This window comes from Toxorhynchites rutilus, chromosome 1 (assembly GCF_029784135.1).
Source record: "Toxorhynchites rutilus septentrionalis strain SRP chromosome 1, ASM2978413v1, whole genome shotgun sequence".
Taxonomy (NCBI): Eukaryota; Metazoa; Arthropoda; class Insecta; order Diptera; family Culicidae; genus Toxorhynchites; species Toxorhynchites rutilus.
In genome coordinates, this window is record NC_073744.1 from 29,842,168 (window position 1) to 29,869,751 (window position 27,584).

General features: G+C 38.2%; 2 protein-coding genes across 3 annotated transcripts in view; both read right to left on the reverse strand.

Moving 5' to 3' along the window:
* Window positions 1-27,471, reverse strand: part of LOC129762794 (uncharacterized) — a 109,756-nt gene extending 82,285 nt beyond the window's left edge. For both annotated transcript variants that reach the window (XR_008740718.1, XM_055761334.1), the window contains exon 1: window positions 26,674-27,471. The gene's annotated coding sequence lies outside the window, so the exon portion shown is untranslated. The remainder of the gene's footprint in view (window positions 1-26,673) is intronic.
* LOC129762793 (uncharacterized) overlaps window positions 1-27,584 on the reverse strand; it is a 366,458-nt gene that overhangs the window by 313,852 nt on the left and 25,022 nt on the right. The gene's annotated exons all lie outside the window — the stretch shown is intronic.

Sequence of the window (27,584 nt, forward strand, 5' to 3'; positions counted from 1 at the left end):
TCTAAAATCTAAAATCTAAAATCTAAAATCTAAAATCTAAAATCTAAAATCTAAAATCTAAAATCTAAAATCTAAAATCTAAAATCTAAAATCTAAAATCTAAAATCTAAAAGACGGGTGGGTAATGTCGGGGACATAACCGGAGTGACGTAGGACTATACAAAGGGGACAACTTTTGTTAAATATATATTTTAAACATATTGTTTCATTTTCATCTCCTACGTGAATATCTACCTATCTACCTGAAAAATGGATTATTCCCATCTTGTTCGGTTAAACCTTCCTGTTTAGCTATTGCGTTTGCCACTCGCCACAGCTTTCACAGTTGGAAAATTTCATCCCATCCAGCTTGTGACATGTTGTTCAGTAAATTACATTTAATGCGACGTGCCGGAGAAACACTTTGCCACTCACTGAAACTAATTGTTGCCTTGATGAGCGCCGAACCGAAGCTGCTCTGTTCTTGATGCGGGTTTTCTGATTGTCGTGAGCAGCTTTGCAAGCCAACTCGAGCACTCCGACGGCCGAAACTCTATAATCGCTGTTAGGTATACTGGTGCTCCGGCACCAATCCGTTCGGCCTAGTTACCCTTGCGGAGCAATCAGTGAATGCGACCAACAGGGAACTGGAGACCTGCACGGTTCGAGTGAGACTTTGCCTTTCCCTTAACTTGTCCTCCTTTGTTACGTCCACGATGCCGATGCCGTACAACCACACGGGTTTACGGTTTGAAAGAAAATAAGATATTTTTTTGGGGTCCGCGTGTTTTATACTCTAGCGGTACACACTCACAGGATAGAGACAAATCGGCAGACTCAGCCAGAGGGGCGAGTCCAACGAGACGAACGAATGAGCGTTAAAAGGGAGCGATGGCAAAAAAAATACATTCATTACGATTCGTTCGCTCGTTGGATTCACATGCAGGCTAAAAAGGGTCCTTTTCAGGATCACAAAATTATCTTCAATGTAAAGAGTTTATTGTTTTGTTATCACTCGATATTCCCATCTTGTTCGGCTAAACCTTCCTGTTTTGCGATTTGTTGCCACTCGCCACAGCTTTCACAGTTGGAAAATTTCTTCCCATCCAGCTTTGTGACATGTTGTACAGTAAATTACATTCAATGCGACGTGCCGAAGCGCCACTCAGTGTCGCATTGGAGGCGATTTTAACCTGTAATTGAACATTTGCGATGACAGTGGTACAGTGTCGACTTTCAATGTGGGGTCATAATTTGGACCCCGAACTCTATGTTTACAAAAATGTCCAACTAAATAAGTCGCATTACATGTCCGTCCAATTAGCTAAATGTCGAACTAATTGTAAATTACTGTACTTTCAACCTGGAAACAATTTAAGAATTGGTGAAAATTGAATAATCAGGAAAGTCCCTGAGCTTATTGATAGTTAATAAGCTCAGAACAACTCATCAGATCCTGGCAAACAAATTATGAAAAAATCAATTTATGTTTTATTATTATTTTGGATAATGTTTTAGAAAGCATTGAACTGTATTTCCTAAACTCTTTTTTGGAAGGTTTAATGGCCCTGAAAAGCGCATTGTTTTATTGAATGGTTCCAATTTAGAAAACTTAGTACTCGTGGTTCTGAAAAAAACCATTTCGAACGCCCTCGATGCCGCCTTGTTCTGGATATGCCACCAAAGCAGTTTGTATAAAGAACAAACATTTTTCTTCTGCTACCTGATGCCGTTTTGCGATTGCGTTTGCCACTCGCCACTCGCTGCAACTGCCTGTTGTCTTGATGTCCACCGAACCGAATGTGTTCTGTTCCGAATGGGGGTTTTCTTATCGTCGCGAGCAGCTTTGCCAGCTAACTCGATCACTTCGGCGGCCGAAACTATATAACGCCGGCTAGGTGGACTGGTGCACTGGTACTAACGCGCTCGGCCTAGCTACCCTTGCGGGGAACTCCAGATCAACACGGTTTGAATGAGAATGATCGTTACGGCAGCGGAGCGGGGATTTTTAAGCTGACTGGCTGGCTCGAGAATTACGGATGTGTGAGACTGCGACCAATGTTTCGTTCATTTTTTTCTTTTTCCTTTCCAATCGTGCTTCATTCTATTTCGCTGCTGCTCTGGTTGCCCGTTTTGGTCGGTACGATTTGAGGAGCACAATATGGACCAATCAAAAATGGGCACATAGTGCATTTTGACAATGATTGATATTTCACAATTATTCAATTATTTATCTCAAGAAAAATGAAATGTTATTCGTTATGATAGATGCGTAGATATATTTCATATCAATTGATGCAAAAACCTTTGCGATCTATTGAGAAATGCTCGAATTATAAGCGTTCCAAATCTTGCATTTTTTCCTACTTGTTCAGTACCTAGATTTCCATTTCACCCCCTATATCTTCCGGTTAGACGTAGTCCTACGTCAAAATCTAAAATCTAAAATCTAAAAACTAAAATCTAAAATCGAAAATCGAAAATCTAACATCTAAAAACTAGAATCTAAAATCTAAAATCTAAAAACTAAAAACTAGAATCTTAAATTTAAAATCTAAAATCTAAAATCATGTTTCTATGAAATAGTTTTAGCGTTAATACCTTTTTTTGCTGCAAACAAATTTTGATGGGTTACACACCAAACGAATCGGAAATTCCCTAAGATTTGTTTGATATACTGTACATTACAATTGCCTTGTCCGGTTCAAATTGATTAAAATTATGAGCATTCCCATTCTCCCACGTGCATGTCTGTTCGGTGCGTTTTTGTGCTTGCCTGTTCCATGCCGTCAATAACGAGCAACTAATGACGACGAACGACGAAGTGTACTATTCCTATATTCTATATACAAGTCGCATGAATCGCTCGCTCGTAATGCAACTTTAGTGCTTGCTCTACGGACACTGATGAGAAAGGAAATATTGCAACTTAAGGTACGCCCGTTTGCAACCTTTTTTGGAAGGAACTGCTCCAAGTTCTGAACAACAGGAGTTCCGAAAATTAAAAAAGCTCTTCGTGTCGATTCAATGCTAGCCTTTCTTCACCTTAGCTCACCACCGCCTGAGTAGCAAACCACGCCAACAAATTAGAGCATGCTTCATAATGTTGGTACATACACAACAAGACAACGTCAGCAGAGATATTAAACTTCATGCCTTCCTTCCGTCCCGGGTACGACTGTCTCTCGTTGTTGCGTGAGACTTTTCCATCTGCGAGAGCACAGAAAAGTTGGGGCCACTGTTCATGAAGTGTTTCCCCCATTTTCCCTTTTCCCAGGCTAGGTTACTAATTGCACATCGAGCTAAAAGGCGAAATGCTTCTTAGAGAATACCAAATTAGCATCAGAGGCTACACAGAGGCAACGCTGATTAAAGTGGGTAACTTGCTAGGGTCTGGCAGTCCCAGTGGTAGTTATGACTGCCAAAGGGATGTCCGGGATAGCCTAGTGAACTCACGTTCAACTCAATGAAACAGAGCAACAGCAGGAGGGAGAGATGTCATTAGGACAGTTTCGACTGATGCTAATGATGATGAAGATTAAGCCATAAACCTTCACATCAAATAGGTACAATATTCCACCGCCCAAACTCGATAAAAAATTGGTTCAATTGTGAAAAAAAAACCAAAATTTAATCCTTCAACAGTGCGCGTTAAACAAACACAATAATCCGATCGTATCGCCTTTGATTCTTTTGTGTGGAGCTGCTGCTGCCCACACAGAATACAATGTCCGCAAAGAAAAGCAGCACCACGCAAACCCTGGCCGAACCGACCCAACCAAAACTTATCCTCCACCGGTTGAACGTGAGAGCTACCCTCTTCTTCGAGCATCTCGTTCGAAACGGAGAGACAAGGATTGGAGAAAATAAAGTCAAATGTATCATCAGTGTGCTTGCGCTACGAAAAGTGGCTCTTGATAAAAGATACGACTATTGTTGTTACGCGGATAAAACCCCGACGCGTAGCGAATCAGCAATATAGAGGAGGAAAAATAGAATCTCAAAAACCTCCATTCTCCCCGCGATGAGGCTTGAAGGACTCTGTAGGAAGGTACTTGGCAGCGTCAGAGAAAATGTATGAGCATATTAATGCTTTCGAGGAATGGAGACCTCCCCCCTCCTTTTTTTCTCGGGTAAACGCTAACGATGGCGGTAGGGAAACGGGGGGTAAAACGCACAGTCGAGGTAAAGCGCATCTCCTTTGAAAATCGTGGAAAATGCCATAATTGACAGGATTTGTCGATGCTTGTAACTTTATTTCTTATCGTAAGTACTACTGAATATGTGCTTTTGGAAACTTCAATACATTCTCAAAAGTTACCAACGCTATCGAATGAGTCTGAATAAACAAATGCAAAGCTTATATTAAAATGCGATTTTTTAACCAAGTCGCCACGTCGCAAATCGCCCTACTACGAAGAGCTAGGTCACTGTCAGTGTTACCAATTTACATAGACATTTTCTGCAATTCATTTGGGAATATACCCGTTTTGAAGTGTTTTAAGCATGCAAGCAACATAAAACGAGCCATCGCGAATTTATGGATTTTTTTTTCTTTCTATTATAGAAGCTGTAAACTACAAAGTTCATTCGCATCAGCCTTGCAAAAAACGCCAGACGCCATACAATTATGAAAAGGGCCAACATTTTTTTTCAAACGAAAAAAAATTATTACGCGAAAATAATTATTTAAAAAATTGAAGTTCATTATTTTTCGAAGAAAAATTACACGAAAAAAAAATTTTGAAATTGAAATTCATTTTTCTAAGGGTATCACACAATTTTTTTTAAATTAAAAAAAAATTATTGAGAAAAATCAATTTCAATTTTTAAAGAATTTTTTTCATTTTCTACATTTTATATTTTGACCATAATGTTGTAAATATTATAGTTTTTGAGTCACAATTTTTTGTAAAAAATGGAGAAATTTTTTTCGACCCTTTTCAAAAAGTAGTATAATTCTTTTTCGAAGGTTTCAAGTATGAAAAGTTGCTTAAAGGACCAATGTCGTGACACTCACAACGTTTCACTGCAATCTGAGATATTGCTGCCAATGGCCAGTCGAGTTGGCATGAAATTCGACACTACTAAAATCTATCCCATAACCCAAACATGAGAGTCACAATAAAAACTCATACTTATAAAGACCGAAAGTCTGCCAGCGCTTCTATGTACAGCGGCACGTAGAGATATTTTTGTGAACAGCGGCACGTATTAATACATTAAACAAAAAATATTGGAATGAAATTGCATTTGCGACCCGGACATGTTTGACGCTGTCACATGCTGTGTATTAATATCTGGATGCCCTATGCGTAATCCTTTATGTACACACAATCACAAAGAAAAAAGGCATGGATGGATGTTACAAAAACATTTTAAAAATATACGTTTGAGTCTGGATTGCTTAAGTGGGGGCACCTTACCCCCAGTTCCCCTTCCCAGAAGCCATATGAACGTCACGTGAAATTTGGCGAGTTTCGGCTGTATCCACTTTTTCTTCTACCTTCAGCTGACCTTTCGAAGCGGAGAGAGCTCGTGGCACAATCTACTGAAATATGCTACCGCGTTTAATGGGAGGTACGCGTCGTTCCGTGCATAAACCTGTTCATTCGAGGAAAAATGAATATATTTTCAATAGTATTTTGTCAATTAATATTGATACCGGTTGAGCTTAAAGAACACAATCAAAAAACAATTTTTATCATTTTTATCTACGAAATCGCACACAAGGGTTCAACAGTTGTCTGCAAGTTGTACCTTCCAATGAACGCAAAGATACAACAATCCTCGAATCCTCTTACAATAATTTTGAAAAAGCATCGAAAGTTGAAAGATTTGTACCGAAAGCGGCGTTCTTTTTCCCTAACTGCCGAAGAGATTTTTGACCCAGTTTGCAACCGTTTCGAATGATGGTTTAACGGAAGTGATGGAATATTTTTCTCGATAAGCAATATCCAACATTTACCCGAATGCTTACTTGAAACCAGAGATCAAAATTCTCGCTCGGTTGCGCGATAAATATTCAGTCAATCAATCTAGTTTTCGATGAACCGTGTATTGTTGATATTTTCGTCTCTTCCTTTTCACCGACAATTCTTTTTCAGAGAGAAAGAGATGTGGATAATCTCTATCTCGGAAGTTCAACGATAATGCTTTTTCGTCTCTCATTTGGTACTGAGAATATGGAACGAAAAATCAAAGCTAACTTTACCAACTTTAATCTGTTAGAGCAGCGTCCAAACGATCTGCATTTGGACAGCGTCTGAATTGTACAAATATTAATCCATCTCATGTTCACTTCACGATGAAACTATGTTTTCATGCAATGTTTTCATCTGTACTGAAGAAGTGAAAAACCATTATCGGCATGAAGGAGTCACTGAAAACGAAACCATTTTTCGGCAATCATAACTCACCGAAAAATGAAAATCGGCTTTGCGTTTCTCGCGAAAATCGAAGTGAGCGTATAACATTCTCTCGCCTCCTATATTCTCAGCTATTTTTCCCTGTGGGTGAAAATGGATGTTTTTCGTCTCAAATCGGTGAGCATTTCGATCTCTGCTTGAAACGTACCGAAGATTAATGATGAAAAGATATTTCTAAAATTATTTTTCGCCAGCAGTCCATGACATTGTCCTGCTCTCACTCACTCACTCACACACTCACTCACTCACTCACTCACTCACTTACTCACTCACTTACTCACTTACTCACTTACCCACTCACTTACTCACTTACCCACTAACTTACTCACTTACCCACTCACTTACTCACTTACCCACTCACATACTCACTTACCCACTCACTTACTCACTTACTCACTTACCCACTCACTTACTCACTTACCCACTCACTTACTCACTTACCCACTCACTTACTCACTTACCCACTCACTCACTTACCCACTCACTTACTCACTTACCCACTCACTTACTCACTTACCCACTCACTCACTTACCCACTCACTTACTCACTTACCCACTCACTTACTCACTCACTTACTCACTTACCCACTCACTTACCCACTCACTTACCCACTCACTTACTCACTTCTTACCCACTCACTTACTCACTTCTTACCCACTCACTCACTTCTTACCCACTCACTCACTTCTTACCCACTCACTTACTCACTTCTTACCCACTCACTTACTCACTTCTTGCTCACTCACTTACTCACTTCTTACTCACTCACTTACTCACTTCTTACTCACTCACTTACCCACTTCTTACTCACTCACTTACTCACTTACCCACTCACTTACTCACTTACCCACTCACTTACTCACTTACCCACTCACTTACTCACTCACTCACTTACCCACTCACTTACTCACTTACCCACTCACTTACTCACTTACCCACTCACTTACTCACTTACCCACTCACTCACTTACCCACTCACTTACTCACTTACCCACTCACTTACCCACACACTTACTCACTTACCCACTCACTTACCCACTCACTTACTCACTTCTTACCCACTCACTCACTCACTTCTTACCCACTCACTCACTTCTTACCCACTCACTGACTCACTTCTTACCCACTCACTTACTCACTTCTTACCCACTCACTTACTCACTTCTTACCCACTCACTTACTCACTTCTTACTCACTCACTTACTAACTTCTTACTCACTTACTCACTTCTTACTCACTCACTTACTCACTCACTTACTCACTTCTTACTCACTCACTTAATCACTTCTTACTCACTCACTTACTCACTTCTTGCTCACTCACTTACTCACTTCTTGCTCACTCACTTACTCACTTCTTACTCACTCACTTACTCACTTCTTACTCACTCACTTACCCACTTCTTACTCACTCACTTACTCACTTACCCACTCACTTACTCGCCCATTCACTCACTGAAAATATAATTTCCTGGAATTATTAAGTTTTGAATAATTAGACAAGTAGTAGTTAGCAGTTATCACACCTCTTCTTCATTTGTCTAGGGCATTCATAATACTAAAATAAAATCGTGGGACATATGATGAAGTCGCTAATTGTGGATAATGAAAATCCAACGTGCCCCGCGATTTCATTTTATTCCTATCAACGCCCTAGACAAATGAAGAAGAGCTGTGATAACTACTGCTTGCCTTATTATTTTCTAGCTTTTAGTGCATTATTATGTTTAATAACAATGAAACCGTTTGACTTAAAAGATTTTTTTACTTATTTTATTTTCAAGTTTTAAGTACATTATCTGTTTCATTAGAATATTCCTCTACAATAAAACCATTGTGCTATATTCAATTAGTCAAATCGTTCATTTGATACCAATATTGAGTGGATTGCACATAGTGTGTTTTCCAAGTCAAGTTCGTTCTTTGATACAGATATCTCAATCAACATTTTTTGAGATAAAGGGTGTGTCACATCAAATTGCATCACGGAAAAAACGCTGTAGAAATTTAATTTTTAGGAATTATATCTTCAGCTTTCGCTTATAATCAGATAAGAGTGTATAGATCACGTTGGCCATGCTTCACTGTCAATTTTTCGTAAATTTGGAAAAATGTCGTCGAACGAAAAAGAGCGTTGTGAATTAATCCTGTGCACTCATTTCGAGAATCCGGAGTTGTCACATCGGGACATCGGTCAGATGCTGGGAATCGTCCAATCCACGGTCAGCAGAGTACTAAAACGATACTTCGAGAACCTAATCATCGACCGGAAGGTGAAGAACGGCAAAAATGGATGCTCCGTCAGTGAAAAAGATCACAAGTGCGTAGTTAAGCAGTTTAGACGTGATCCGAGAAGTTCGGTCCGGGATGTCGCCAATAAGCTGAATTTGTCCAGTTCATTCGTCCAGCGGACCAAGCAGCGGGAGGGCCTGCGTACATACAAGGTTCAAAAGGCTCCTAACCGCGACGAAAGGCAAAACATGGTGGGGAAGACGCGAGCCCGGAAGCTGTACACCGAAATGCTGACGAAGCCGCATTGCCTGGTAATGGACGACGAAACCTACGTCAAAGCGGACTTTCGTCAGCTGCCGGGCCTGTTGTTCTTCTCCGCAGAGGACAAATTCAGCGTTCCGGAGGAGATTCGCAAGCAGAAACTATCCAAGTTTGCCAAAAAGTACATGGTGTGGCAAGCGATCTGCTCTTGCGGAAAGCGGAGCGCCCCCTTCGTGATGACCGGCACGGTAAACGGGCAGGTTTACCTTAAGGAGTGCCTACAGAAGCGCTTACTACCACTATTGAAGCAGCACGAGGGCCCGACCATCTTCTGGCCGGATCTCGCTTCGTGCCACTATTCAAAGGACGTGTTGGAGTGGTACGAAGCCAACGGGGTCACCTTCGTGCCAAAGGAAATGAACCTGCCCAACGCGCCGGAGCTTCGCCCAATAGAGAAATATTGGGCGATTATGAAGCAAACCCTCCGGAAGAACCCAAAAGTTGTCAAATCGGAGGCGGACTTCAAGAAAAAATGGATTTCTGTTAAAAAAAACTACAACCTGACGTTGTACAGAACCTTATGGACGGGGTAAAGACGAAGGTGCGAGCATACGGGCTTGGGCTCGAAGTATGAATAAAAAGAAAATGCCAAAAGTTGTTTAATAGTTTTTATTTTACTGTCTAAAATTTTCAAAAGGATCGGTCTACTGGGCGAATTTCCACAGCGTTTTTTCCGTGATGCAATTTGATGTGACACACCCTTTAATATGAAATCAGCTATTTCGTAGCGGTGGCTAATTTGGATTTTCCAAGATCATGGGATGAGCAGTTTTAAAATGATAGCTGAGATAAAGGTGGTTTTTAATTTCGGTCAGTTCCTATTGGTCAAATTTCTATTAATGTAGGACAACTCTACCGACATACAAACAGTTTAAGCTAAATAAAACCGTTTAATGAAGTAATTTGCAATGTTGTGATTGCGACCATCTTGGATCTGCTATTCAAGCCCTTTCATTTGATACCCATATTTATGGAGTTTTGAGAAAATATGTAATCCGCCATTTTGTGGTGGCGACCATTCTGGATTTGCATTTTTCATAAATAACTGTATTCTACTAGTCAAGCCCTATCATTCGATACCCATATTGATGTGGTTTTGGAAAACCCATGTTGAAGAGGTTTTGAGAAAATATGTGATCCGCCATTTTGTAGCGGCCGCCATTTTGGATTTTCAAGATCATGAAATACGCAGTTTTATAATGACTACAGAGATAAAGGTGTGTTCCAAATTTCAGATTAATCGGTCAACAGAAAGGGGGTCAAATTTCTAAGAATGTGGGTCAGCGCTACAGACAAACATGTTACAAACATATTACAAACATACAAACATATTACAGGGCAAGCTAAATAAAACCGTTTAAAATATGTAATATTCAAACGTTAAGGTGAAATTTAATTGGCTGTTACAAGTACAGTCGAGCAGAAGTCATGATTTTTGAAGATTTAGATTGAATTCTCTCCAGGAATTGTTTATAACGATTTTATCAGCGAAATTAAGGAAGATAGAAGTTGATTGTCAAAGATCAAATTGTAGAGCTATTAGAGAGCTTCAATTTGGTTGATAGAGACATTCAAGTTTATTGTGACTTTTTTGGGAAAAAGGCCAAACAACCCCTTCAAAACTACTATCTTTTAAGTTTTTCCATTTCCAAAATGTTATTTAAAGCGTACTTTTTGAAGTAGAGACAGTTTGAGGCAAACAGAGACCGGAACTAAATAGAAGGCTTTGCACAATCATAGCTCAAAGACGGATAAAACGCCTTTCTGATTTTTTAATATTTTATGTAAAAATCTCAACATTGATGAAAGAATATAAAAAATATAGTGACCTTAGTCTCGACACCATGTAAACTATAAAAAACAAATATAATCAATGATTACGGAAACAAAATCCAAATTTCCTACGAATATAAAAAAAAGATAAAAAATACTACCTAATTCACTTTAATTCGATATGTCGTTCATTTGAATCGGCCCAGTAGTTAAAAAGTTATGATTTTTTTGAAAAAAGTCATTTCTGGAAAAAAATGGAAAAATTATTTTTGGACCACCCTAAAATGGAAATGGTGTGTCCTAAAAACCAAAAAAATACATGTCTAATATTTTGTGATAAGAAATCAAACTTCCAATTGTAACAAAAATATGAGAACCACTATATCGGTTTGGCATAGAATGGCTTTATATACAGGTCGGACTCGATTATATGTGATTCAATTATATGCAATTTTGGACTCAATTATATACAGTTTGGAAAAAAATATTTTTTTTATATTTCAAATATGGCTTATTTCAAAAAGAAATGTAACCTCTCAGCGTTCATGTGAAGTTTCAGTGTCTATTACATGTACAGTGGGGTAAAAAAAGGAAGGTAAAAGGATTTGGATCGCGATTTTTGAATATTTTGCTTGAATTTTCACCATGAATTGTTTATATCGATATTGCAGCCAAATTAAGAAAGATAAATGTGGGCGTCAAAGAACAAATTGTAGAGCGGTTAATGAACTTCAATTTAATTGAGAGAAACAATCTAGTTTAATATAAATTTTTAGGATAAAATTAATAATAACTCATTCAAAATTATTAACTTTTAAGTTTTTCACTTCCAAAATATTATTAAAATCTACTAATTTAGTTGTTCCACTACTATTTCCTGTACTAAATTTTCTCATCTTTCAAATGAAAGCATCAGAATCATCTTCCGTAGCGTTCTTTTTAATTTAGAGCCAGTTTGAGGCAACAGAGTCCGAAACAAAAAAAAAGTTCTATAACTCTGTCATTGTTGAAATTCGAACATATGCGTAGGAGGACTTTTTTCATCAAATATGATCGTCTATCACCTCCTGAGATAACCTGGATAAATTTATTTTTTTATGTGAGAAAGGTGTTTTCTGACTATAAGGGGATGAATCAAAAATCAAATTCCTCTTTTATTTTCAAAAATCGAAAAATACATGCAAACAAAACAAATAAAAAAAACGATTATATACAGTGAAAAAGCGCTGAGAAAAACACCAAACGATCCATCGTCAAATCGCACATTTTTTAGCGTTTTTTATTTACAACTAAATAGAATAATGAATTTTTATTTTGTTTACTTTTTATTTAATTTAATTTTTAATTAAATTAATTAATAATTAAACGACGTTCCATGCATTTTAAAGTCATTTGGCATTGAAAAAAAATTTCGATTCTCCAAATTTCCTTTACTCCTCCCTAGGAAGATTTTCGAGGATCAAAAATTCAAAATTTTAAGCGCTTTGAGGCACCCGTAAATCATGTCCAATCGAGCTGAAATTTTGCACAGATCATTTTTTTGGCCAATAAACAAAATGTACATGGCCGGTTTTTGGAATTCGATAATTAAATTTTTCCCATACATCCATAGCCACCCTAGTGTTGCCAGGTGAAAACCCCGACGAAGGAATGGTCCGATTTGAGCCGCCTTTATTTTGTTGGATTTGTCTCTGCCCATAGATCAATATAGTGGAAAGAAAAATCGAAATTTTTCGGGAAACTCAGAAGGAAGGTCGGAAAACTCGGAAAATTGAATTCCCATATTTTCGGAAATTACATCATGATAAGCGTTGTTAGTTCATTCGATGTTTGCGCTAACAGAATTGATCTTTGTTCGAAGGTGGAAATTGGATTTCAGGCGAAATAACGCACTCCTGTATCATCTATCTATATAAATAAAAATGGAAGGCCAAATGTGTTGCTAAGCGCAAAACTTGAAGACGGAATGGTCGGATTTGAGTCGTCTTTATTTTGTTGTATTTGTCTCTGCCGTGGATCAATATTCTGGTTAGAAAATGTTTTGAAATTCTTGAAAACTTTGAGAGTAAGTTAAAAAAAAATTCCCAAGTGTTCCACAATGATATTGTTGTTGGTCTAATTGGATTTCGCGTTTACGGAATTAAGCTTCGTGTTCCGTTAGTGTGAAGCGAAAATGATTCCCAGGTGGAATATAAAAATAATGAATGAAAGTTTACTTCTCTGTATCAAACATGTATTTCATGTAACGGAGAAACATGTTATTTGCAAGAGAATTAAGAATCTTGAGCGAAAATTATGTCTGAAAATAAATTTATATAATGGTGGTAGAAGTAATAGGTAATTTATAGTAAATGGAAATTATAAAGATCAATCAACGGAGAGTTCTGTGATTGAACCAACGAACGTTCGCTCGGTAAGAGAGTGTGAATGTTCGAAAAAGAATAATATCAGCATTTTTCTTGGGCGGGACGAAGTTCGCCAGGTCATCTAGTTATTTCCACAGCATTCCTACTGTTGACCGAAAATATCGTCAAAAGAAGTAAGACTTTTGTATCAGTGTCATTGGCTCACTTTTTTCATCAGTGTCTCTTGTTTACTTTTGTCCTTAGTAATCAATAAAGAGTTTTGTCTCGGTCTCATTCTTTCACTTTTTTCCACGACCACTTTGGGGCTGTCCACATACCACGTAGACAACTTCAGGGGGGGTAGGGGGTAATAAAATGTCCACGCTTGTCCACGGAGAGGGGGGAGGGGGTGTAGACTGAGTCTACGTGGACAGGAAGAATATTTTTTTTTAAATGCAATTACCTGTACATTCATAAAAATATCTCACGTAAACACGTGTAAATAACCAAACTATTTCCTATGATCGAACTTTTCTAGTTTCGGGGTATGCATAGACCCTCATAGCCCAAAACTATAAAAATTAAACAATTCTATAATGGTTGAGGTTTCATGATATGAATAAATGGGTTTTCATCAAATATAATTTTCTATACATATTGTTATATCTCGAGAACAGTTAGTCTTAAGATTATAATGTCTGTATAGTTTTCCATACAGAATTGCGTGTAAAATCAATTTTTCAAGGTATTTTTATTTCGTCAATTCCTAGGAATCAATATTTATATTTGTATGAGATTGTCCACGCTCCTTTAGTCGTCAAATTGTGGGCTTCTGTTCAAATCATAGCACTACTACAGCACTTCTAAAGTTTCATGATGACATTCATAGAATCATTGACAAGGTACAGGATTTCTGATACTGATTGACTTCTCTAAAGCATTCGACAGAGTTTCTGGAAAATGATATTCTGGATTACGTGGATAATGCTACCCATCTTGAAGTAATTTTCCAAAATAATTTAGAATGGGATAAACAAATCAATTACCAGTGTTCGAAAATATACGCCAGTTTACGCCATTTAAGGCTCACGGATGGGATGTTGAAAACTCCAGTAAAAATCACACTCTTCAAATCGCTGCTCCTCCCCCATATCACATACGCCATGGAGTTGACGCCATGGAGTTAACGTATCAATATCAACATTAGATAGACTGAGAGTAGCTGTGCACTGCTGTGTCCGATGGGTTTTTAATTTATCAAGGTTCTCAAGAATCTCCACATTTCAGGGCAAACTTCTTGGCTGCCCATTTTATGATTTTTTTGAACTCCGTTATTGTTTGATAACCTATAATATCATTTTCAAAGGCCCTCGCTATCTATTTGAAAAATTCGAGCCTTTCAGAAACACAAGAACCAGATGTTTTGGTCTGCCACATTCAGGCACTTCTCATTATCGCAATGCCTTCACTGTACGAGCAACTATTTTATGGAACCAACTTTCCGTTGCTATCAAAAGTATTCCGTCCCGAAGAAGGTTCCATCTTGAGTGTCTTGGTTGGCTTAACGGAAGGAATTAGTTGCATTATATATACTTTAGTTGTAGAATTAACTTATTAGTATGATCTTGCTTCGTACAAACCTACAATCGATTGTGGAAATTGGAAAGGAGTAGTCCCTAATATACAAGTATTTATAAATAAATTAAATGAAATGAACAAAAAATTAAAACAAATGATCCAGTATTCTAATAGAAATATACATGGAATTAGGTAGTTGATTCGGAATATTTCAGGAAATGATAGAGGTTAGCATTTGATGAAAAAAAATCCTTCTTCGCATATAGTCAATTTTCAACTAGAGCAGAGTTTTTGAACTTTTCTTGAGCCCAATTTAATGCCTTGAACAGACTCTAATTTAAAAAGTACGCTACCTAGCATGATTATGCTGCTCATTTGCAATTTTGCATATGAAGAATGTAGTTGCAAAACATTTAAATTGATGGAACCAAGTACTTTTCAGAAGAAAAAAAGAAACATGAAATGTTGTGTTTTTATGGATTTTTATTATTTTTCCAAAAATGCATGATAAACTGGATTGTTTCTATCAATCAAATTGAAGTCCTCCAACTGCTCTTCAATTCCTTCCCCGGAAACACAAGAATTATCTTCCACTATTCCATTCCATTCTTTGTTTTAAAGAGGCTTTAAACTATTCAGTTCATTCGCTACTAATCTTCCACCAATACAACAGATTTTTATGCAAAATTTTCTCATATTTCAAATGAAAGCAATTGAATCGTGCCAAGCTGCGTACTTTTTGAATTTGAGTCAAATTAAGGCAAGAAAATCGATCTCAAAGAAAGTTCAATAATTGTTTCTTAGTTGAGATGTGACCACAAGCGAGGAAGATTTTTTTCATCAAATATGATCCTTTATCACCTCCTGAAATAGTGTGGATCAGCTACTTAACAACCTGCATATAGCAATATTTTAAACAGATATAAACGTTTTCAATGCATTATTCAATTTATGAGAATGTTTTCTCAACTGTTCGAACATTTCTTTAAATTTCCATAGAAAGTTTATTGATTTCTCAAAAACTTGTTTCAATCGGGCAACAGGTTTCAGAGCTATGATTTTTTGGAAAATGAAACATGTTTCTTAAATGGAGAGTATCGGGTAATTAATTAATTTGGCGTTGAATTGTTCTCTTGTAAACTATTCGAATTTCATAAGTAATGTTTGAAAAAGGATTTGGGCGGAGAAAATCCAAAACAACATAAATGGGATTTGGAAGAAACTAAATAGCAAAATAAATAACATTTCGGGCAAGGTTAGTATAAAATCAATAGTAATCACAAATTTCTGATGTATTTTTTCCCCGCGAGCACTGCGACATCGAAAGAGAGTTTTGAGTGATTTTTGAAACGCTGTAACACTGGTCCTTGCATAGAATATTCTCAAGTTTGTAGTGGTCAGTGGACTGTTTTGATCATCGATTCGCTGTGCGCTTATTATTTCATTGAATACTCCTTATTCAAAATTGAAGGATAATTTTTCAATCGATTGAGAATACCTTTGCAGGAAAAGGTTCTACTGAAACTTTCTTTGAATCAAATGGGAACGGAATGAAATTATTATTGGGAATATATTTTTAAAATCTATACAGACCTATAGATATCAGTGCATGCTTCCTACTTTATCTTTTCTAATCTGAATCTTTTCTGAATAAAAAATAATCTATGCATATGAAATTGTTCTGTTTGTTAATGTGCGGGAAGTTTGGCACAATTTTGAAATAAAGCAGTGAACGTAAATTAACTTTCTAGTATTGAATATGATCAATTTTTGGAATTCTGTGCTTCATATTCGGATTCGGATTGTCCAACTGTATATTGCACGTTTCTCTGTTGGCGAACCAGATAGCCTTTATATAAGCGTGACAGGGTGCAACTAGTAAAATTTGTAACAAAATAAACTTGAATGGAATTAAATTTCAATTTACGCGCAATTTACTTATTTCCTAAATTATTCTAATAAAATAAGAGAAAATGTCCACGTGGACAACAGGGGGAGGGGTATGAAAATGTCCACGCTGGTCCACGGAGGGGGAGGGGGAGTCTAAAATCGTGCTTTTTCTGTTCACGTGGTATGTGGACAGCCCCTTTGCAAATCGAAGGTTTCCGTTTAAATAATCAGTTTTATGGATATGGTTGAGCTCCAACCAAAACTCTAAAGCTGAAATAAACAAATTCATTTATTTATTAAAATTTTTGGGCAAATGAGACCCATTCATTCTATTTTTTAAGCATTTTAATCTTTGTTCAACCCACCCTAATTTTTACGGAAGAATTGCAGCGACATTCACTAAATGAACGGTTTATTAAGTCAATTATCATTTCTGAACTCATAAAATTCAGTTCGCAGTTGCAGTACGTTGTTCATATTTATTGAATTCAACTTCAAAACCTCGAAGAAACTTTAATGAAACGCGTTTTATAACAATATGGATTAGAATAAACATTGTAGAATCTATCAAACATTGTTCAAAATGAAGTTATAAAGTTATTTTTTCGTACCATATGAGGACATCTGCAAAAAATCACCTGGCCTCCATGCAATCAACGAATGACGAGGCGGAGGAAAACTACTTTGTATCTTGTAGCGAAGAGGGAAAAAACATCAAAATGAAAGGGGACTCACACGGTTGGTCGATCTTGGATGACGACAACCGACCGACCATACTTTGCTGTTCGTTCGTGCTCTTATGGTTTCACTTCCAAGCACACACGGGGTGATGTGTGTGCGTGTGTGGATGTGTGGGTACCAGTATTTTGCCATTTCGTGTTCCGACGGATCGCACTCCCACAAACGGAGGAATAATATGGTGGTCCGAATTTGTGTAACACTACACCACACCATCATCTTCTACTTGCGCGCTCTTGTCAGCAGCCACCAACAGTTCAGGGATCATGTATCCTGACCGACGATGGGTCTTGCGGGTCCTCGTCTCTCGGGTTTATTATTTTGTTACGTTCTCTTTCTGCGTGCGATGCGTGAGGGACAGATGGTTTTGCGCCTTTCTGTGCTTTGCCGATCCTTTCCATTTCAAAGGTCTGAAGATATCAATTTCTACCTGAAGTGGTGGCAACATTGGACAGACTCCGAAAAAGTAGTCATAAGTTATTCTGATGATATCAATCTAGAAAATGAATCATTTTGACAAACCATTAAGTCCATCGTCGACAACCATTGTCAACATTACCCTAGGTCACATACATTGGATAGGTTTCGCTGGTATTATATTACGCTCGCAAGCACACGCACACATCCATTGGGGCAGTAGCAGCAGCGATAAACAAAAACACACAGCGCACCACCAACAAAAAAAAAACCCTAACCTCAACTCAACCGAGCTGAGCGAAAGAGTAGTGTAGTATCGGGAGGTAACTGTATACAAAAATCGCTTTCTCGCGTAGGGTACCCTCTTTCCGTCGGCTGAAGCAATCGTCGTTAGTGATGTCGGTTAATGGTTCGATTAATTCAAATCGAATATCTGCTATTATGATCGAGTATCCCAACAATATTCGACGAACAGGCTAGAAAAAATCATCGTACGTTTTTGCAATAAAGATAATGTGCATCATTTTCATGTGTCCTTTTTTAATCGTCCGCAACAATCATGAATTGGAAAATTTATCATCATACTGAAATTCAATTTCATTCAGATCTATTCTTCTGTACCTCGATGTTTATTTTGAAATTATATTCTATGTAACTTTAAAAGACAATTATGTATTCGAGTGAATTGATTACTGTAAAATGGTCCAACAATTAATGCAAAATCGGTTAAATGAGAAAAATAGACGTCTCTAATCGTCATTGTGTCGTCAACGAGCCGAATCGAGCCGTGCTGGCAACTGCTGCGCTGAATTTATTACGAATAGAGGGCGCAGCAGCGACATCGACGACGACAACGACAAACTTAGCCACATTTGTTTTGGTGGGAACTGAGGGTGGTGTTTGGTGTTTGTATTTTTATTGGAACAATTTTCATATTATTGTGTTATGCGATTTTGATGATGATTTAGATTTTCTTGTGTATATAATACGTTCAAAGTTTCATTACATTTACCCGTTAACGACCAGCTGTTCGAAAAATCGAGCGGCAACTTTGATAATTTTCCAAGTCTTTGGAAAGCAACCAACCACATCGTAATGTTTTTGCACCAAATGATAACCTAATTTATTAGCTGCCATTTGCCATCAGTTTTATTGAATTTTGTATAATTTTATTGGGAGAAAAAATCGGTTTAAAGAAACTATGTGCGAAAAGTGTAGAACATAACATAACCTAACAAATAACAAAACACAATAAAATACAAAAATATGTAAACTTTTTCACTGCAATACTTTGATAGAAGAACACACATTGTGATGTAGGAAAACCATTCGATTGAACCTCCTACAGGAAAAAAAATGCAGGGTTTAACTAATTTCCAATTTTTAAATTTGACGATTTTTGGGAAACGGATGTTGAGAAAAAAAAATCTTGAACACCAATAATCAAAATTACACCAATGACTTCGTAGTTCGTAGTCACTTGTGTCGCGAGTCCTGTTACCTACTAAAAAAGTCTCTATAGTCAGCTATATGTCTTCTTCCGAAAGATAATTGAGTTATGATGTTCTTCTTGTATGGCGTTAACGTTCCCTGTGGAACTTTTGCCGTCTCAACATATGCATTAACTAGCGTCATTCATTAATACTTAGTTGAGATTTCTTAAGCCAAATAACACGCCTTGTATGTATTCGGAGGGGCAAGCTCTAGAATACGCGTGACCACAGTGCAAGTCGGAGGAAATTTCTTTGACGAAAAATCCTCCGGCCAGAACGGGAGTTATGATGTATCAACAGTGAAATTTATTTTGGGAGATTTCTATATTTTTTCTGCATGAAAAATGAAATTCTGCTTGTCCTCACCGGATTCGATACTAACATCCACCGACCCGACACGTGTCCCGCCAATCGCCATCGGTCGCCTTGGCGACTTTCTGAATGCTGAGTTCGTCGTAGAGTTGTGCAAGTTCGTGGTTCATCGGGCTTCTCTAAACTCCATTTTTCTGTACACCACCGTATATTGTTATGCGCACTCAGCATTCAAGAACAGCAAGTGCTTGCACGTCCTCTCCGAGCATCGTCCATGATTTGTACCCGTAGAGGACTACTGGTCGTATGAGAGATTTGTACACTTTGTACGGGGTCGGAGTTTGTTGGACCATAGAGATTTGTGGAGCCCATAGTAGGCTCAACTTCCATTGACTATGCATCTTCGGATTTCACGGCTTTTAGTGATAAACTCGTCGATTACAACGCTACTACCAAGAGAGATTATGTGACGATCAGCTCCTCCTGCTAGCATCCATTTAGTCTTACACGCATTAATCCTGAGTTCAATCAGGCCTGCTTTGTGTTTCAAATTAATTTACAAGTGCGATCTTTCGATCATGTCGGCGAAACATGACTGGATTTGTTGAAAACCATCGCCTTATCCAAGTCCCCTTTGAGTCCCAAACGATTCCAATAGATCATCTGGGATCCGCACACACTTCAGCGTTGACTGAATCAGACTTGTCAGTTTTCGAGGAAAGCCGTGTTCGTCCATGATTCTCCATAGCTGACGTCGATCGATTGTATCATATTTGGATTTGAAGTCGACGAAGATGTGGTGCGTAGGAACTTCATACTCGTGACACTTTTGGAGGATTTTTCACCGTGTGAGAATCTGGTTCGTTGTCGAGCAACCGGACATGAATCCGTCCTGAAAACTTCCCACAAAATCGCTTACAGTTGGCGATAGACCGCGAAAGAGGATTTGAGATAGAATTTTGTTGACCCCATTCAGGATCGTGATTGCACGGGGTAGTTCTCACAATCCAGACTATAACCTTTTTCATAGGTGGGGAAAACTGCTCCTCCTTTCCACTCCTCCGGCAGCTGTTTTATGTCCCAATCCTGACAGACTAAATTATAGGCCAATTATCGGTACGTCGTTCGGGACACATTCCCTCCGAAAAAGGACTTCACCTTAGAAAATGTTAATAATAACGGCTCGGGTTGAACTAGAGCGCGTAAAATTGGCACGATAAACGTTGTGAATTGCATAGTTGTGCATGAATGAATTTCATTTCATTTCAATTTCGATTTTTATTCCGTCTAGGGGAGAGTGCTTTTGTGTTTTTTCATCGGACACACATATTGTTGTTGTTTTCATCCTTCGTCGAAAGTAGGTTGAGCTGGTAGAGAAATGTGAAAAAATGGTGGTGATGGAACAAAATCTAATCACCTCATTCGCGATTCACTAGTCATCCAGCTAGTGACCGGACGGCAGCGACGGCTCGATAAGAAGATAGGATGCTCACCTAGGCTGCAAACAAAACTTTCATGTCTATTTCGGACTCGAAGCTAAGTTTTCCACAAGGACCGAGCTTTCCGGGCTAGTGGCGAATGAACTGAAAAAGCTTAAAAGACCGGTGGGTAATGTCGGGGACATAATAGGAGAAACGTAGGACTCTCCCTTTCCCTCCACCCTCACTGCCTTGAGAAAGGCGCTCGATCCTTCCCGTCCAGCTCGCCCAGCAAACGATGTTGTCCACTCGGTGTCCTCACGAAGAAGGTCATATAGTCAACGTTGTAGAGAACACCTATATTGATTTAAAATCTCTTTTGCGTTTCCCACTCGTCTTCACTTTGTCCATAGATTTCGCCCGTAACAGTGGTTGCTTTTCACGAATAGCTGTTTGATGCGGGAACGCAGACAAAATGTATGGGAAAGTAGAGGTTTATTTCTTCCAATTTTTCATCAATTTCAACTTAATATGAGCTGAAAACCGTAATGTATAGCATATAAACAATTGCTGAGGATATTTCCTATCAATGTGTGTATTTGGAACCAAAATCCATTCATTAATTGAGGAGGTATTAGCGTTCAAAAACTGAACACTTTTCACACCGAAATATTGAAATGGGCCCCTATATTGAAAGGTTATACGTAGTCCTACGTCAATATCGAACCAACGTGTATCTATGTATTCAAGTGAAAAAAGAAAATATTCATTCATTGATTTATTCCAATTAGTTTAGATTCAATTTCAAATCAATGATTACTAAGTCAACGGTAGTCCACCTTGCGGTTCTATCACAGATATAACCCACACCTAGTTTTTGACGTAGGACTACGTCTTTCATTTCTGTACCGGGGCTACCGGAAGGTCAAAGTTTCGAAAACGAGAGCGTTTTTCTTGGAGTGTGAAGAACCTCTTTGCCGCCTGAACGGAGCAGTATGATAATCACTTTATTCGAAAGACAAAATGTCCAAGAGCTTGCTACTTATTGACTCGAAAAATTGATTCAAAAACATAGCAATAGCTTTGGAAAAAGGCTATTGAAACCACACCAATCTGTATACAAATATTAATTGCATTTGTGAAGCGGGTGTAGAATGTTTTCGCTCGCTCACCAATGCAGTATACTGCATTGGATAAACGGATGTTTTAGCAAAAACGAAGTATCGATGACAGTTCGATACAGATTATGTACAAATAGTGACATTGGCTATGGATTCTATAGCAGACAATACAAAATGTTTGATATAGTGTAGAGGATATTCCACCATATCAAAGAAATCACATTGATGGAAGCAGCAGTTATATCATTTGTTCACGAATGTGGCAATCGATGACGAGGGAATGTTTCAATAGTTTGAAAATTGCTATGAAAACAGGTCATTGAAATCACACAAATCTGTATATCTGTATATAAACTGGCGGCCGCTGGGAAAACCATTTAGTTATGATTGTGAAGCCTGTAGAGAAAATCGAAGTATCGGTGATAATTCGATATAGGTTGCGTACAAATTGACTATAGATTCGATCGTGGAGAATACAAAATTCGGATATGGGGTAGTAAACTATTTTTTTAAGCCAAAGTAATCGCATTGTTTGATGTAAGAAGCAGTGTCAATATCGAATTGTCACGAATCCTCCAATCGATCGATGATTCCAATTGACGGGAAGAGGGATTTAGTTAACGCTGGTTATTTGAGGGAACGATTTCACATTTGAGCGTTATAATTCTTTGCCGATTGTTCAAGAAAGCTTTGAGAAGATTGGTGCAGAAGCTCACATGGGTTCCGTACATCGTTGGTTTTCATACCATTAGATGCGGAGTTTGTGTACTGAATCGCACGTAAGAGTTGTTTACTTTATACGTTGGCAAATATATATAACTAGCTGACCCGACGAACTTCGTCCCGCCCAAAATAGATTTTTTTATTTGAATACTTTCAAACATCCACGTTTTCTTACTAAGTGAACGTTAGTGAGTCCAGTCACTGAACTCTTCATTAATTGATTACGCTTTGACCCTTTTTAATTTCGTTTTACTATAAATTGTATAGTTCTTCTACAAAAATTCGTCCCTATAATATAAAATTATTTTCAGCACAATTCTCGTTCAAGATTCTTCAAGCATTTGGAAATAACATGTTTCTCCGTTGCTTGGAATACATGTTTGATACAGAGAATATTACGAAATACAGACAGCTCAAATCGGACCATTCCTTCCTCGGGTTTAGGGCACACCAACACATTTGGCCTTCCATTTTTGTTTATATAGATAGAAGGTATAGGAATGCGTTATTCCGTCTGAAAATCCTTTTCCACTTTCGAACAAAAATCAATTTCGTTAGCACCAACATCAAAAGGACTAACAACGCTTAGCTAATTGTAGAACATATGGGAATTCAATTTTTCGATTTTTCTCTCCACTATATTGATCTACGGGAAAAGACGAATACAACGAAATATAGATGACTCAAATTGATTCCTTCCTCGGGTTTTCCGCTTAGCAACAGATTTTGCTTTACATTTTTATTTATATAGATATAACATATCGAAATGCGTTATTTCGCCTGAAAATCCATTTCCACTTACGAACAAAGATCAATTTCGATAGCGCAAACATCGAATGGACTAACAACGCTTATTATGATGTTATTTTCGAACATGTGGGAATTCAATTTTCCGAATTTTCCGACCTTCCTTCAGAGTTTTCCGAAAATTTTCCGGTTTTTCTCTCCACTATATTGAACTACGGGAAGAGACGAATACAACAAAATAAAGAAGGCTAAGATCGGACCATCCCTTCTTCGGGTTTTCCGCTTACCAACAGATTTTGCCTTACATTTTTTTTATATATAGATAGTCGTTTGGAACAAATAAAAAATCGTCTGTGGTGGCAGTAAATGTCTAGAAGAAGGGACACATATTGGCATTACAGACACAAATCTCGTGTATGAAATTCACGAGAACAAAAATTAATCATCTTCGGTTGCTTCTACAAAGTCACCCATAGATTCTTTTCAGAATCACCAGTCAGTTTGAGAGAGTCGAATTTTATGCATTTCCCTGTATCAATTATATTTCAATACTTATATTCATCCACTCACACACAAGATCTTTCAGCAAAATTCTCAAAATATCCATTGATTCATTCATTGTGAATTGATTTTGATGCAACTTCGAACACATGATTACTAAGACCGCGCAGACACTGCTTGCAGCTTATTACGAAAATGTGGCCGCACGAAACACATGCAATCGTGAAAAGAAAACAACTACAGGTAAACTTCGATATAACGTACATTTCACTTTCAAAATTGTACGTTGTAACGAATTGTACGTTATATCGAAGCATAATAAAGTACTCGCAAACGTAGTCTATAATACATTATTGTGTTGCTGTTTTAGTAAAGTTAATGAATAACTTCAATCAGAAGACGAAGCCAGCCTTTCTCATGATGTTTTCCTTCGTACTGTTGATTAAAGCTTGATTCATGTAGAATCCGGAATCACAAAACCAGCTGTATTTCGGGATTTATTGAAGGTACAAAACTTGTTTTAGCATCACAATACAGGTAATTCATTGTTTTATCAGAAAAAAAATATTGAAAAAAAATTTCCTTTACACTTTGGAAATGTGTACGTTATATCGAGTGACGTTATATCGAGGGTACGTTATAACGAGGGTACGTTATATCGAAGTTTCCCTGTACATATAATTGTATTGGCGTGGTTACATTGCTTCCCCATTGCTTCATTCGAATTCCTCAGCTTCTAGCGAACAAAATTGATTGTTTTGTTTTTTTCGTCAGTTATCGTACAACCAAATTTTCGTGCGTACTCCGATCCAATGTCACCTCGGCCTAAGCCGACGATAGTCCTACGTCTACCATGCGGTAATATTACAGATGTAACCCACCTCGAGTTTTTCTCAAGGTGTCGGTTTCACCTTGACATTCATTCCACCAACACCAAACACCAATTTTTGTATTCTGTTGAAATTCGAGTTTCCAGCCGTATGGCACCCGCCATGTTGTTGGTGCCAACATCTCACACGTCAGAAGTATTTGTTTTCTTCAAAACAGCGATCCGCGTTGACGGCAGTGAGCTTCATTTACTAGTTTAGGGGAGCGTCAAAGAACAGCTGATTTTCAGTCGGAGTGAACGTTTTCAAAATTAAAATTATGAATGAAAATTTGCTTTTCCATATCAAATTAGTATTCTGTTTAAATTAAAAACATTTTTGTTTGCAGGTGGGGAAAAAGTCTCATACGAAAATTGTTTATGAAGACAATTTTATATTATAGAGAAAAAAATCAGCAACAATGTTGGAATTGTATGACCATATGGATGAACGAAAGTCAGAAATATGTGTTTCTAATAATTAAATAACATAATGTGAAAATTTTCATTCAAATTTTAAAATTTGAAAACCGGCTCCGTGTCTTCTAATCTGGTAGAGATTACACTAACGATTTTGGGACCCAAATTATGGCTCTAAATTGAAGTCGCCACCAGACGTCGACGTCATCGCGAATTACCAATTTACCACCATCTGACATATCGTGATGTCGATGATGAACTTTTACAGCAGACGGATGGTGTGATAGGCGGTGACGGTAGGTAGAGTGAGATAGCGATAATCGTGTCATGCACCTGCGAGTTTCATTCTTATTTATTGACATAAAGCAAATTCTGTAGAATGCTTTATGTAGAGTTTAAGAGAGGTTCTGTTATGATTTGGAGACAAAGAAACATCTGTTCTTCAACATATGTGGAAATCCTTTGGGTGTCGGTTTCACCCTGATTCCTCTACACAATTTCTCTTCACATGAAAAAACAACGCGATCGCATAAAAAAGCCGCACAAAAACAGGTTTTACTGTACTTATTCATTATAGGTCAACTTCAACATTTACACTGAGAGAAATAATTAGTAAATATAACGAATTTTTTGGTAAATACTACCAATCTATAGTCATTTTCGACCGTACTAATAAACACATATGTCAAGCAGAACCATGATTCGGAAGCCCAATATCGGCTACATTTTCTCGCCGAAAATGCACGTATCAGAATTATATCCTTATTATACCTCCGTATTGCCTTATGGGAACAATGAAAATTGTTAATACGCGCTTTTCTCACCAATTTTCAGATATGACAATATACAAGCCTACTAATGTTATCGAGTAAAATATACTAATCTCTGGTAGGGATGCGGGTTTGTTGACAATATGTACAAAAAAATTTGTACATTCTACTAATTTTGCATTACCAAATGTATTTAGTAGTTTTCGACCGAGGATTTTTCTAAGGGTATGTACCATCATAGTATCTGGCAGCCCTGCTCACCTCTGATGCTTTGTCAAAATAGCTAGGTTATGTGCGGTGAGACAACAATATATTACCCGTGCCCAGGTAGTGCCACCCTAGAGCATCATGAAATCAGCAACCATGAGAGTTCTCCTCGGCGGCCCTAAAAACAGTCCCACGACGAAGTTTATACCCCTATCATCATCATCATAATCGCACCGTCGCTATCATTGGCGCGGCGCGTAACCAACCCCCGATGACTGACTGCTCGCTCTATCGTCATTCAGCTGTTTATCTTTACAAATAAGCCGCGTTTTGATATTAGCTAGAACTGTCAAATAGTGCATGCAGCAGGGCAAAAAGGATGCGGGTCGACTTACCATTTGATTGTACCGCAGCTGCCTGTGTTTTGATAGTGTATTCTCTGGGAACCGGGGGTGAGTACGGGTACACACTCTGGATCGTTCCTCTCTCTTTCTGTATTCGGGCACAAAGGAAGTGTTTGCGATGCCACGAGATGGATGGAAATTTTGTGGATTCGTTCCGCTGTCACCGCTGCAAAACTTGGGCACCTTGATTGGCGAAGGAAGAATCCTGCCTCACTACAATCACCACACACACGCCAGGAAGGCAAGATGTCCGAGATTAGCTCCGAGCTCAACAACTATTTGCTTGGCTCGAAAAAAAAAAGTTTCACTACGCTTCGTAAAGCCAATCACCACACTCTTCTCTGCCTGTTTCAATACCACACGAAACCACGAATAACACTTTCACACGGGAGATTGCACGGACCGGAAATATACGGACGAGCACTTCGGGGAGGTTAAACGGCACCGCTACTTTCGAAACGCCACTTTTCACAAACAACTCAAATATACTCCGAACCGACTTAACTAAGGAACGCAAATTTATGAAAGATTAACCAGCGTCCGAACGGAAATCAACCTCTTTTTTTCGCATTCGAACAAGTTTTAAGTTTTACACGGGACATACAAATGAACTGGCGAAGTGTTGCCGAGTGTGTTGTACTGCTGCATATCGCCATACACAAAATATGGGGGATTTGATAGTGTGCATAAGTGTACGCAGAGCCCGTAGAGCTGAAAGAGGAATGATTCCACCAATACCACAGCACCGTGTTGATGACTGCAGAAGCAACAGCAGCAGTAGCTTTGCTTTCAGCGAACGATTTCACACAGAGAGCAAAGCAAGGGGCATTGGGAAAGCCATTACTTGGCAGCCGGTGTATACGACGGCAGAGCGATTCGTTGTCATCGTCGTCGAGCTCTGT